Genomic DNA, 15504 nt, shown 5'->3' on the forward strand with positions numbered 1-15504 from the left:
ACAAGGTGCTGGAACTTGAGATTTCAAAGTTTACTTTTCGAGGTTTTAAAAGAACAGTAAAAAAAGGACTAAACATCTCACCAGTTTGGCAATGAAATGCACTATAATCATTGGACTAGTTGTTACACGAAGCTCCTCTATTATGGAAGCTGTGGCGTGTTGTTATCATCAGCAGGGGCATATATAAGGGTGTTCCTGATCGATTTAAACCCCTAAATGCACTTAAAGTTTGATATAACTAATCTATTTAGGAAACACAGCTACCTTTGAAGAAAGAACTCCAATTCCTAATTGTGTCACAAAACAGCATGATCGAACACATCAGGAAATAAGATGTTCAGCTGAATGTGCTACTGATGAAATAAATGTGAAAGAGTGCATTATATGGGGTAATTTTGAGTTTTCGTTACATTGGAGGAGGGGGAAAAATTGGAAAAATTGAGGTACAATGCTGTTTCAGTAATTAGATTATCTATTGCAGTGATGTGCAGTCAGAAGAGGCAGGGGAGGCTGGGTTAAATGGTTGTATTTTCCTGTGATTTTATAAATTAATTATCAATTTATCTTTGCCATTTTATATTATATTTTAATTTTCACCACCATTTACAGATAGCCTGTAGTGCTGAGTCAGTTTTTTTTTCTTCTTGCCTTGTCATACATTCCAAATGGAGGATTATATTCAGAAGCTAAAACAATTCTCAACTTTGGATCGAAATAATAGCTAAAGGAAGACCGACGCCAGAGCTGAGAGATTTGCTTCAGAGCACGGATCAGAAAGTCGCTCCTTTAAAATGGACTGGTACTCAAGAAAAGAGTGGCTGTGTGGATGTCCACTGAGAAAGCACCTCTTCTGCTCTTCCTATCTGCTTTTCTCACCCAATTAAATAATAAGTAAATGTAAGACAGTAATTATTATTATTTTTTTATTTTTTTATTATTTTTTTTTTTTTTTATTAAATGTGCTTTTTTATGTGCTGGAACCAAAGCACGGAATAAGTGTATGGTAGGCAAAAGCCAAAGCATGAAGAACAGTTTTTTTGTGAAACTTTTTTTTTCTGTTTATTATTAGATGCCTTTATTTTTGTGTGCTACTTGTGAATACGCTGCCCTGGAGGGCTCATATGGTGTTTGTAAATCTGACTGATGACGTCAGTGCCTCCCCAGCCATGAACCTCACCGCACGTCACTGATCTATTGCTTTGATGACAGTGCAGTTTTCTTGCATGTGTCCTACTTTATTTATGTCTTGCTGTATTCATTTGCAGATCCGGTCTTTATGAGATAAGTGGAAGAAGTGACAGGCCCACTAAGCCCACTATAAGAGTAAAAGCACATATATTTGATCACAAATAAGCAATTTTTATGAGCGATACTGTTGGGATCACTTTCTTGAATTACCTTTGTGTTCTCTTTCATAGCATTCATTTCATGTCTCACATTATGGGGTGAAATTAATGCCAAAACCTCACCAACACAAAAAAATGTGTTTTATTCACAGCCAATGATTCACAGACAAACTCAGTGTGTTTTGCAAAAGTAAAATGTCATTCACAACTAATGCACTTAAGTTTGTTCATCAAAAAAGTGCTCCACAAATAAAAAATTATACTGTATCTTCACTTACATTAAAATATCCTTCAAGTGCAAAATAAAATCTTTCAAGTTTATTTTTTTTTTCCGAGTACAAAAAACTACGGAGCCCCTAAAGGGACATCAACTCTGCAAGTAGGAGAAACAATTCTGCAGGTAGGAGAAACTGCCATCCCTGCCATCACGTGGCTTTTGGCAGTAATTTTGCACCTTGCTGATTCGCATCCGCAGAAAAATCCAAATATGACAAGTTTTTTTAAACTTGTTTCGAGTGAAAATGTCTCATTTTACTTGATTTCAGATATATTCACTTAAATATTATATTTCATGATTTAAGAGAAAGTTCTCTGAAATCAAGAAAATTTTCACTTGTTCTATTGACAGATTTTTTTTTTTTACTAATTTCAAAGTAAAAGTATCTTAATTCAAGAAAAAAAATCTGCCAATAGAATAAGTAAAAATTTTCTTGATTTCAGAGAATTTTTCTCTTAAATCAAGCCTTTCTATTTTGATAAAAATATAATATTTAAGTGAATTTATCTTAAATCAAGTAAAATTAGACATTTTCACTCAAAACAATTATAAAAAACTGGTCAGATTTGGATTTTTGCAGAGTAGGATTTATTCACAACTGTCAGTGCACATTCCAAGAACTGTTGTGTAATTTGCAAGCCACAACAGCAGGTGGCACTGTTGATGCCATTTAATGCATAGCACCATGCACCTTTGACTATGGCCAGGACCAGAACCAGTCATGCCTGATGCACACTCAGTGGCGGATTTAACAAATTTGGGGGCCAAGGCAAAGGCATGAATGGGGCCCTCTCAAATGAGAAGACAACACACACGCCATTTTGATACTCACTAGTTGCTCATCTCCACATGTCAACGACTGACCCTCCCAAACAGGTGTCGACATCGCCGTTACACTTGCTGGTTGTTGTGGATATTGTATTTTATTTTGATTCATACTAAGTTTGAACATGAACAGTAAAGCCTCAGTTGCAACATCAGTCTCATTAAAACCATCTGCACATAGGCGTCAGTTTGGGGGGGGGGTCACACAAATCCTTCACATGTAGCCATTATAACCCCGGTTAATTTCAGTAGTAATTAACATTCCGACGCTCCTGAACGCACCATCCGCTGATTGCAGAGAAGCACACAGATGTTCACGAGAATTAAAAAAATAAAAACAACGTGCAGCCGCTCTAAATGTGCTCTGTTCCATTGGAACAGTTACTTGGGACTGAGTTGGTCAGGGGCTGGGGTCGAGTTGGTTGGGGGCCTACTTGGCTTGGGGCCGGCGAGGTCAGAGATAACTTGGATTGCGGCCGTGGTGGGTGGCTGCTGCTAGCCGCTGCCGCGGTGAAGTATGTCGTCACTTTGGGGCATTTTGAGAACAGCTTTCTGCTTTCCTCCTTTTTTCAGCACCGCTGGGGTAGCTTCTTTTCGTCTTTTTCTTTTCTGTTCTTTTCTCTGCTCTGCTCTTCTCTTGTCTTCACACCGTTTATTTTCATATGTTTTGCTGCTATCTTCCTGGATCCTCTCTGCACATGCGCAGTGAGATGGACTGATCCAATGTTGTGGAGACTGAAGGTGGGGCCCCGAGATACACATAATACAATAAGCATTCTGCTGGCATTTTAGGGACAGGATTTCAATCGAAACATAATTAATGTGTACAAATAAGTAATAACTGTATTAACCATAAGTGTATGAGGACTTTTATGGGGCCCCCAGGAACTTGGGACCCTAGGCAACTGCCTAGTTTCGCCTAATGGTAAGTCCGCCCCTGTGCACACTGGATGCGGTCCGGCTGCATGTCTGCAAACCTCGGTTGCAGACATGCAGTTTTAGACCTCAGGGATCTAAACAGCCACTCACAGAAATAAAAATGCAGGATGTTAACTCACACCTCCCTGCTGCGTTTTGTTCAACTGGGTGATTGGTTCACCACAGTCAACCTCAAGGACACTCATTTTCACATCCCAATATACCCACCACACCAAGAATATCTTTGGATTGCTTTTCAGTGGAGAAGTTATGAATATCTAGTCCTCCCGTTTGGTCCGTCATTGAGCCCAAGAGTGTTCGTGAAATGCTTGGAGGAGGTGGTGGGGCCCCTCAGGGGGCAGGGTCTCAGGGTTGCCAAGTACATCAACAATTGGCTCATTGCGGCATCCTCTCACCAGGAGGCAGCAGATCACACAAGGCCACTCATAGCACTCCTGTTGAATCTGGGCTTCGAATTTAACCTAGAAAAGAGTGTTTTTCTTCCATGTCAGAAAATCACGTTCATAGGTCTATTAATCGACTCACCTCAGGCCAAAGTGAGACTGACTGGAGAAACGCTGCAGATGCTGAGAGACTGTTTCGCCCTTTTTCAAAGGGGAAAATTTGTGTCTCTCCAGCTTTGCCAATATTTGCTGAGACTGGCAGCCACAGCCCTGGTGGTGGTGCCAATGGGACGACTATATACTGTATGAAAGGAATGCAGCATTGGGTGGATTCTCACAAGCTAGACCCACACCATCATGGCTCAAACAAGGTGCGAGTCACTGTGACATACAGAGCAGCATTGATTAAATGGAGAAGCTTATGCTTCCTCACTCAGGGAGTGCCAATGGGAGTTATTACCTGCAGGAAAGTGGTCAGAACAGATACCTCCTAGTGGGCTGGGGTGGCGTGTTTGACGGGAGAGTGGTGAATAGTGTGTGGGCTCCTCTCATGCGCTCATCCCAAATAAATTATCTGGAGTTGATGACTATTCAGTTATCATTGGAAACTACCTTCCTCTTCTGAGGAGGCATCATATGTTAGTCAGGATGGACAGCACCACAGTGGTGGCCTACATCAACAGACAAGGTAGTTTGAGTTTGTTTCAGTTACACACACTGGCACACAGACTGATTGTCTGGAGCAGCAGACACTTCCTGTCCCTGAGGTCTACTCATTGCTGGGGATTATGAACTGTGGAGCAGATCATGCAGATTATGTGGAATGGAGGCTTCACCCTGATGTAGTGAGCCTGATTTGGGAGTGTTACAGGCGACCATCAGTGGATCTCTTTGCAATGTCAGAAAGCACTCACTGTCCCCTGCTTTTCTTGCTTCATTACCAGAATGCACCATTAGGCCTAGACGCACTGGCTCACCAGTGGCCTCAAACTCTTCTATATGTGTTCCCCCAAATACCTCTGATTTCTCCTACCCTGGGCAAAGTGAGGGAGGAGGGTTTTCCAATGATTCTCACAGCACCTTAAGGGCCAGTAAAGCACTGGCTGACAGAGATAACTCAGCTCCTGTATCAGGAACCTTGGCCCCAACCGACCCGCAGGGACCTAATGTCTCAGGGTCATGGAGAAATATTTCATCCTCATCCAGAGAGGCTGGCTCAGTGGTCTTGGCCCATGAGTGTCTAAGGACTGTGAGTCTTCCGCTGAATGTGATTGAGACCATTCAAAATGCTAGGCCCCCCTCAACAAGGACCCTTTATGGGAGAAAATGAACAATTTTTGAGACATGGTGCTCAGACTCTCAACAAGTTCCCTTCCAGTGTTCTGTGACTGGGATCTTGTGTTTTTTACAAGACATGGTGGATAAAGGAAAAGCTTCCTCTCCCATAAAAGTTTATTTGGCAGTAATTTCTGTTTGTCGTGTTGGCTTTGACGGGAAGACATTAAGTCAGCACCCTTTGATCTGCCACTTTATGAGAAGTGCATGGCATAAACTCCCGCAGTGTGCACATCACTAGCACCATCCTGGGCCCTTCCCTTGGTGTTTGATGCCCTGTCTGACTCACTGTTTGAACCCCTGGAACAGGTAGATTTGAAAATTGTAGCCTTGAAGACAGCCTTACTACTGTGTCTTGCTTTGGCTTAATGAGTGGGTGCGAATTTAGGCTCTGTCAGTACACAAATCGTGAATAAAGTTCTCCTCAGGGAATGCAAGAGTGACTTTATAGCCTGACCCAGCAGTCATGCCTAAAGTGTTAGGATCATGTTCCCAAATTGACCTTGCGTCCTTCAACCCACTGCCATTCTCCTCAGATGAGCAGAAGCGACTACATATTTTGTTCCCAGTGTGAGCCTTAAGGTAGGGTGACCATACGTCCTCTTTTACCCGGACATGTCCTCTTTTTATGTCCTGTCCGGGGCGTCCGGGCGGGTTTTTTAAATTCGAGGAAATGTCCGGGTTTTACCGTTTCTCATAGCACGTGAACGTAAATTGACCAGCGCTTTGCACACAATACTATGATACTTTGTTGCGCGACGGGCACGCACACACACACACAGACGGGGCTTCAGACAGCGGAGCGCTTCTTCTTCTGTGTTGTTTAACGAAGGATGGAGGAGAAGAGCACCTTCTCAGATGAACTGCAAAAAAAAGTTCCAACATACCGAGATGAAAAACAGAATGTAGAAGAAAAACAGGATGAAGAAAACAATTTAAGATTAAAAGTATATATCTTTTTTGTTTGTTAAGTTAGTATTTTGGTGAGACTCTTATATTCTTATATCTTATTACAGTTATTAAGAAATATATTGTTGAAGCTGGATTTTCCAACAGAAGAGTTCATATTTAGAACATTATTTAATATTTGTAAAGAGTCTAAGAGAGCTATTATTTTGTTACAAGTTTCTACATTTCATTTTAATTTGTTAAAGAAGTTAGTTTTGCATCATTGAAGCATAATAAAGCACGTTCATCAACCTCTGAGAAGCCTATCTGAATTTGTGCCTCGAGCACACCCCCACCCCCACCCCGGGCCTCTTTTTTGAAATTCAAAATATGGTCACCCTACTTAAGGATCTGTATAAACAGGATGAAAAGCTGTTGGAAAAGTGACCAGCTTTTTGTGTCTTGGGCTAAAAACCGTTTGGGAAGCCGGTCTGGAAAGGGCTCTCTCAGGTCTCACGTCTTCATGTGCCCTTTTCAGAGGGCTCTCCATTGAGGAGATTTGTGCTGCTGCACCAGATTTTACAGGCCTGACATGACAACCCCAACATTAGCTCATTCTGTGCTTAATTTGACTAAGCTCCACTGATGGCTTATGGGTACATGTTACCTCGTAACATCTGCATGGCAATCTGAAAGTCAGGATTTCCCAATGTGAGACACGAAACTAATGCTATGAAAGAGAACTTCAGGTTACTTGCATAACCCTGGTTCTCTGAGTAGCACGAGTGAGTGTCTCACCAGACCACCCTGCTTGGCCTTTCATAGCGAAGAGGTGTGTGTCTTTAGAATAATGGGAAGTTATGCAGTGTCAGGACCATTTATAGGGGGAGGGTCGCCACCCTCCCTGACACTGACGCACTTGACTCCAGCCAATGATGGCTGGGCAAAATGCCATCGGAGCTTCTGATAAAGTCACACTGTAGGCGCTCCCAAAGTGAAACACGCACTCATGCTACTCAGATAACCCACGTTACATAAGTAACCTAAAGTTTTATTGTACTTTGTAAAATATTATACAGCCAACATACAGTGCAGTCATCAATAACTCAACTCAAACTTTGGCCTGCGAACAATAATATCTGGCCCGCCAGATGATTTTGAAAACCTGAGGCACCTGCTTCACAGAGGTAGTAACACCGTCCACTAACTTGTCAGTATCCATCTCTTCCAAAACCGCCTTCATTACCTGTGGAAAACCTTGAAAACCTCTGCGTCAGTGAACAACCTGTGCCATGCAGCTCCCTGCTGCTTTCAGGGACACTTTGTAAAAGCAGCATGCTGTTGTTAGACACCACCGGTGTCTGTCAGAACTTAGCTTAGCGCACCAATGAACCAGCTCGCTTTAAACGATTCCCTCCTGCTCCAACATCAGTTGGTGGGACGCGATCTCAACTTCTGAGATGGTGGAAAACAGATGTAAACACTGGGTGTCTCAGACAGAACGGGAAAGGACGCTATTGACGGACACTTCAGTTCTTAGAGGAAGTATCTCAGCAGCGTAGTGGCAGCTTGGGAGAGCGAGGAAAATATTGTTCAGGTAGGTTTAATTTCTGGGTTTGGAGTGGCTGTTTACTGTTCTGCATTTGTTGTTGGTTTATCATTATCTTTTTGTTCAGCGATCATTGGACATTGGAGTCAAAATCACTGTTCCATATGCGGGTGTGGATTAACGCATCAACTGACCAATAGGCTGCATGGGCCTAAGCGACACACTAGCATGTTTTCTCCAGTGAGCTTGGATTAGCCATAATGAACCTCCACCAGTCCTCCACTGCTTTGTGAAAATTTGTTTTTCAACAACTTTGATCCTTCTGTGGCAAGATCTCCATTCAGGAGCAACTGATCTCCAGAGGAAATATCCAGGAAATCTGGAGCACTCATTCCCAACCAGAGGGTAAACCACCTTGGTTTACAATGGTAATAATTTGAGTCCCACAGGAAAAAGTTGAAGATTTACTGGATGAAATTGGACAATTTAGTGAATTCATGAAGTAGAACACTTCAGCAGGGTCACTGCTGAGTCTTTTTTCTTTGCTGGCTCTCGGTGGAGGCGGACGCTTTTTCTATTGCTCCCTACTTGCTTCTCCCTCCCTATTGTCTCTGCTTGCTGCACTCTTGTCTCGTCTGTTTGACTGGAGTAATCACTTGACTTGGTTTTTCAAACAAAACAAATATCAACCATGGAATTGATCAGCTGGTCTCTCTACGCAATTGATAAGATTTTTTCAACGAGGAGCACAGGAGCGGGGGATCCTGCCTGTCCAGATAGGACTCGGCATGCTGGGTATGTGATCGATGCCCGGGAGAAGTGGAGGGGTGTCACATGCCTGGCACCGCTGTCCGTCAAGGACATTGATGATGTCTACATTTTGGATTTATGATGATTGTCTGCTGCTGATTGGCTTGTGCTGATCCTCTAGAGGATTAAGAAGGCTGCCACCACAAAAGACGTCCAAAGGATGACGGTCTTTTCATATCAACGAGCAAAAGTTGACGCTGACCGTTTGTGCGAACTCTTTCGAAAGATGGACAATTTGGGTTATGGACTATTGAGACGCAGGTTGGATGTCACCAGCACTGAAAGGGTTAAACCCAGCTTCTGTCTGAAAAATGGAGAACCGAGCAAAGGAAGGCCAAACGGCTCCTTCCACCAAAACAAGATAAATTTTGATTGTGTCTGGCACACCTTGAAGTCTAAACATCCCCTGAAGATTCAAGGACAGAATGATTGCTTATCTATCTTCCCTTTCTCTCACTCCCAGCTGCAACTCAAGTCACCTTTGGACTGCTTCGTTCAAGGCTGTCCTGGGAACTACCATCTGAGCTGGAGCGCAAAGGGGAGGCGGGCCAAACCACACACACGTACATGGACTGATGAACTGAAATGCCACATACACGCCACACACATTCCCTCCCCCCCAACTTTCAACGTCCCCACCACACTTCTGCTGACGACCAGTGGTGATGACGTGTTGCGCTGATGTTATAGCTGTGACCGCTGATCCACTGAACTGAGTGGGCAGCACTCGGTCTCAAAACCTGGACTTCTGCAAATTAAACTGAGATTCAAAATGGGCCGAAGCAGACTGAATTGCCTGTCTGATGTTCACTAAAAGTGATCTTTTCATAAAAATGGACTTCACTAGCACCAGCAAAAATTTCTCAGGCAATAGAGCAATGAAGAGAGCCCTGTAAAGATAAAGGGCTCTAGCTTCGTAGACTCCGCCGAACCTGTCAGCGGAGCGCAAAGTGCGCCGTTGGCGGTTAAAGTCAACGGGGCGTGTCCAGAAAATTGTCCTAATTTCGTGAACCAGGTGCAGTCACGCCTCCATCCCGCCCACCGGCGCAGGTGGCGCAAGAGAGAGGAGAGAATGTGGGTTTAACCCAGCTGAGCATAATTTGCCCAATCAAATGAACACCTCTCCTTTTTTTTTCAAATACACTGCAGCGAAGGACACTGCTACATTAACATGATGAAATACATTTTATTTCCTGGCCTCAATACTAAACCATAGTGGAGCAACAATGTATATGACTATATTTTGAAATAAATAATCTCTTGTAGAGCTTGGGGAGCCAGACAAATGAAATAAAAATTCAGACACCCTGCATTTAGAGGCTACATATAGACTTTGTAGGGAAAGGGGAAATCTGTTTTCATTTGTGTGCTCTAGGCATAGGCGAACTAGACGGCTGCCTAGGGCGCCACGTCCCGGGGTGGGGGGGCGCCGCGGTCGTACAAGGGGCGCCACGATGCTCCGTGTTCCGTGTGCCCCGGTATGCGCTGCCCCGGTCTGCAGCGGTCTGACGCACCGCGCTCCTCGGCGCTCCTCGCGGCGCTCCTCGGCACTGATCGGTATCGTTCGGCATCGCTCCTGAACCCCCCCCCAAAACACGCTCCCGAGGGGCGCTCGTCTCGGGCTCGCCTAGGGCACATCTGAAGCCCGGGCCGGCCCTGTGTGTGCATCATAACTCTTAAAGATACATTTGGGAAAGCACAAAGAATGTGTCTGCGTGCCTATCACTCAGCGCAGCTGCACAGCGGAGCAGGGTGAGTTTAGGACTGCTGGTTCTGCTGTCATCCAGATCAATGTCCTCTGAAATGATTCCCTATAATTCCTATCACACACATGGCATTCCGGCCATCCCAGACGAAGGATAATCAGTTATGAGAGAATGGTGGCGACATCTGCTATCTGCTCCGTCCTCCACTCTGCTTCACGTGTTGCCAGCATTCTTACCCCCCTCCAAAAGGCCGCTATGGTCAGCCAGACTGTCATACATTTTGCAGTGTTTTTAACGCAGGAGCAACCAACAGGTTGGTTTTCTGTAATCTAATATATTAGAAATTAAGATAAAGAAACAAAATATTAAGTCAAGAGGATCAGTAAAACTTTTAATGCCTTACATCTGCTCTATTAATGCCTCAAATCAGGTTTTAAAATTTATCTGACTTTTTACAGTGTGCATTTGCGCATCCTCACCTCACATTCCGCACACTCGTTTCCTTGATAAACATGCACACACACGCCAACACACACAAAATAGTTGTATTATTAACCGTCAATAATAATCAAGAACATATTAAAATTTGTAAAATAAGTCTCCCCGGCTGGCACCAGGACGGACACCTTCCCACACCGACCTGTTCTCACCCTGCTCATTTTATTCTGGGACTGCAGGTTCCACAGGACAAAGGTATTTATTCAGAAAATATCCATCCATCCATCCATCCATCCATCTTCAGCCGCTTATCCGGGGCCGGGTCGCGGGGGCAGCAGTCTCAGCAGGGATGCCCAGACTTCCCTGTCCCCAGACACTTCCTCCAGCTCTTCCGGGAGGATCCCAAGGCGTTCCCAGGCCAGCCGAGAGACTAGTCTCTCCAGCGTGTCCTGGGTCTTCCCTGGGGTCTCCTCCCGGTGGGACATGCCCGGAAAACTCCCCAGGAGGCGTCCAGGAGGCATCCTGAACAGATGCCCGAGCCACCCTCAGAAAATATGGTCATTTAAAATTAATTTTTGGAAACGAAAAATACATGGTTTACTGTACTTAGATGGATGATATATTATATTTTACCTGAATCTGTAACTGGCACCTCTGGAGACGCTGCAGTGCTCCTGTTGTCAGTACCGTTTTCACTGTTGTGTTGAAATTTATTACATTAGTTTATTATTTTTTTTTTTTATACCATTTTATGTTATTATTATTTAGTTGTAAACTGACAGCAGCCTACAGTAATTCTCTATACCTGAGGTGACGCGTGAGCGCTTCATGCGCCACTGCAGGTTCTGCGCTGGACTGTACAGCAGCTGGAGGTCGGTCGGGTATTTTGGGGCAGGATTAAATTTGTTTTGCTGTTTGGCCCGCGGCTGTTCTGACTCTGATTCAGAACGTTCTCCTCTTCACTCAGTCAAGATCGCTGATGTCCGACACGTCTCCGCCATCCGATTCCCCCTCACTGACCTCCTGTATCATTGCTAAAGCTTCTTCCACCTTATATTTCTTATTTATGCCTGTTTTTATTCTTTCTTTTGGGATTTGGTTATTTTTTGGCTGTCTGTCTGATTGTCTGCTGTCAGAGCTAGCCCCCTGTTCAGATGAGCGCATGAACCAAAATAAATCAATTGCAGAAAAAAAAAAAAAAAAAGCCCCTTTTTTTATCAGCGGTCTGTGAGACGCTGTTGGCCTTTGGAGGTATAAATGCTTTGTAATATTATGTGATATGTAATATTATGTGTGTGTCATTGTTAGGACCTTATTTGCTTCAGAAAAAAATACAAGACACATATTTAGGAAAATTCAAAGAATTAGAGGACAGGGAATTATTTTAACAGATTATTTGAATTGTAAAAACCCAAACGTCTTGGATGTTCTCGTGTTAAAGAAGATAATAAAAACAATTATGTGCTTCATGAGTGATTTTGTGTATCTTTCATGACACTGACAAGCTGAAACCCTGCCATGGAGGTTTTCTCAGACAAATTATCATCAGATCCTCCTCCCAGCCTGCTCACAACCTTCTGCACTAAACTCTCACTGCGCCCAGCTGATTCTGTGGACCCCTCCCCTGGTACGCCGCCATGCCCATCTCGGCGCAAGTGCAGCAGACCGGTCAGAAACCCGCTTCTGCGCCTGTCAAAAATAGGAATGCGCTGCCTCCGCCGCTGATCATCGCCAAGTTGCGCCGTCAAATTAGAGCCTAAAGTGTGTTTACTGTGCTCCTGCTGCATGGCAGGATGTTTCTCATATAGATTGACAAGATATAATGCTCTCTTTGCAGCTCTGATGAATTGAATGAAATTTTGTAATTCATTATTTTCATTTTTATGGTTATTTGCACAAAAATGATTTCCACGAAAATAGCCGATGCTTACTTGAATATGCTGCGTTACCAAGTTAGTTCTTCTGTGATTTATGTAGGACTCATTAAGGAGTCTTTGTACAGATCTTTATTTATATTATGGTGGTGTTGATATTATTCCACAGTTGTTAATGCAAGAGGGGCTTATTTTGTGAGTTTTTTTTATATATATATCAGTATAAATGACAGCCTTTGCTGCCTTTGCAGAGTTTAAAAGTTTCCATTTCAATTTTAAGGGTGTTTACTGAAAGATTTTAACATACTTTAATACTTTATTACACTGTTTTAACTAAGTAGTTATTCTGTTATTTATGAAGGAGCCATTGCACAGACCTTTATGTTACAGTGTTGGTCATTGAATTTAATTTGTATTAGCTTGTTGGCATGATTAATGCAAAAGTGGCTTCACACACTTAAGATACAAAGTTTTTATTATCTCCATTATGCTTCAAATAGAAATAAAGACAACTGCACTGGATTTGCATGTGTTTGTAGTGTGTGGTGTGGTGGGTAGGCATGGGCCGGTATGAGATTCTGACGGTATGATAACCTTAGGCAAAATATCACGGTATCACGGTTTCACGGTATTATGGTTGCAGCTCTAAAATGTGTATTTTGAATGTCTGTATTTAAAAAAAAGGAAAAACGTTTCAATTGAACAGTCTTTTATGTTTTCTGTTCTAAAAATAAAAAAATAAGACATACAAAATAAAACATTACATGTGCGTCTCTCTTCCTCACGTCATGTTAGCGAGTAATCAGTTATCAATCTTAGCAATAAAGATTGATGAAAGAAAAAAAGTTGTAGATAACTTATTTTTTTACTGAGGCAGATATGGTAACTAGCATGCTAAGATAAATCCTGAGCAAGCTAGTTACCATATCTGCCTCAGTTAAAATATAAAAAGTTACTAAAAGATAGAGATGAAGAAAAGATAAGATGTGGTAGTTACCATATCTGCCTCAACAAGCTCATTTCACTAATGTCAAACGCTCATAAGCTCGTTCATTTCAAGACAGCATTAACTTTTCCTTAAATTTAGCATACAGCGATGTGTGGTGCTCCCGTAGATGCGCTATCATATTCCATGTATTGCCTCCTCGGGCTGCCACTGTCCTCAAGCACGTTTGCACGTCGGGCGACCTTCTTCCTCCAAGCCGTGGCCGTCATGGTAGCCGAAGTATTCCCAACAGTCGACTTTTAGTCCGCTTGGACGGCTGAAAAAGTTCGGGGGCTCGCCTCCTTCAGCCATCACACAGTCTGCAGAGCTGCCTGCTCGTCACTCACAACAAGCGCGGGGGGTAGGGGCAAGGGGCACTTTAGGCTGCAGCTGCAGACAGCGTGAGGGGACCTCTACTTTCTCCGATTAGACGTCACATTAAAAAAAACGCTCATACCACAGGAACGGTATGACGGAAAATTTAGTGGTTTTGAAACCTTGACTTTTTCATACCGTGGTATACCTTAAAACCGGTAACCAGCCCATGCCTAGTGGTGGGGGCCCAGCAGCCGCCCTGTGTGTTAAGATATATGAAACTATAATTGTATGAAAAGTAGAAATATGACCACTACTGTGGATAAAACTGTAGTAGAACAGTAAAAAATCAATAATTTTACCATTCGTCTAGGAAATGAAGTCTATCATTACAGAATGCATAGTTATGGTTTGGAATAGTAATTAGAATTTTCTTTTTTTCAAAGTGCGTTTCATATGGAAACATGGTTCCTGCTTTGTAATAGGGCCCTGCAAGCAGTTGTGCTTAGGACCCCCAATGACTTGCAGCAGCCCTGATGAGCGCTGTTGCAAACAGAGTTGAGAGAAACACCACAACATTTCAGACCGTCTGTACTTCCTGGAACAGGATACTAAAGAACATGCCAGAGGACTGGTGAGGAGCTGTCAACACATAAACCCAGACTAGGGGTGGGCGATGTAAACAGTATAAACCGTATGCTATATAAATTTGGCCCACAGTAGGGATTTTGGTCATAACGCCCAACCGTGATAGCACATTACGTCCTCTAGGTGGCAGTAATGCAAATTTTTAGATGCCCGGTCCAGTATACAGCAACAGCGATGGCGGCGAGCAGTGAACAGATAGAGGAAGAGCTTGTGAAAAAGATTGGTGCAACATCTATAACAGCGATCTGACTGGCGGCCCACCAGCCGAACAATAATATCTGGCCTGCCAGATGAATTTGAGAATCTGAGGCAGCTGCTTCACAGAGGCAGTAACACATTTTATTGATGTTGCACATAATTTAAAGCTCATGTCAAGAGTTTTGAAAGAGAGAGATTTTTTTTTTATCCAATGTCTCGAGGTTCCACCCTCCCTCTGCTTTCATGAGTGACCAAGCCACGCCCCTTTGATTGTGCACGCTATTATCCGTCGGGTGAAAATGAGTGCCTCTGAGGTCCTACAGCATCCTACATGTTTAGCTGTTTACGGTGGATGTTCAGCAGACCATGGATATATCTGAGGTAAGCGGGGGCGGCTGCTGCATAGCTAACTCACCTCTGCCTGAGTGAGCGGCCGTGCTCTCTGGCTGCGTGCACACTTTGATTGACAACACGAGAATGCGGAAGCTCAAATCTATTGGCTCACGCTGACTGGCGCTTTTTCGGATAACATGGGGGTCTATGAGACGAAGGCGGGGCTCAAAAATAAATTTTTATATTGCTTTATGCTAATATTATATTGTAGTATCGAACCAGACTGACACATTTAAGCTCTGTTGAAAAATGATACACACGTTGAAACGAAAAGAAACTCAGACACGAGCTTTAAGGGGAAGGGTGTTACGGCTGCTGCCGTATTGTTTGAGTGTGTGTGTGGGTGTGCATGCGTGGTTGGGGTTCCTTCCCTCACCCCTCAGGTTGTCAAGTGGAGGTGGTCATTGATTGGAGCACCTGGCCATCGGGGAGGGCACGGCAGTCTCCAATCACAGGCGGCCATGGGAGGAGGCCCCCCCCCTCCAAAAACTTGCCAGGAGGATCATTTGGGAGCAGCTGCATCTGTCAGTGACCTGTTGCTCCTCCTTCGTCTGGCTCAGCTGTTGTAATCCCCTGAACTGTTTTGAGGAAAATA

The sequence above is a fragment of the Salarias fasciatus genome, chromosome 8, assembly GCF_902148845.1.
Source record: "Salarias fasciatus chromosome 8, fSalaFa1.1, whole genome shotgun sequence".
Classification (NCBI taxonomy): domain Eukaryota; kingdom Metazoa; phylum Chordata; class Actinopteri; order Blenniiformes; family Blenniidae; genus Salarias; species Salarias fasciatus.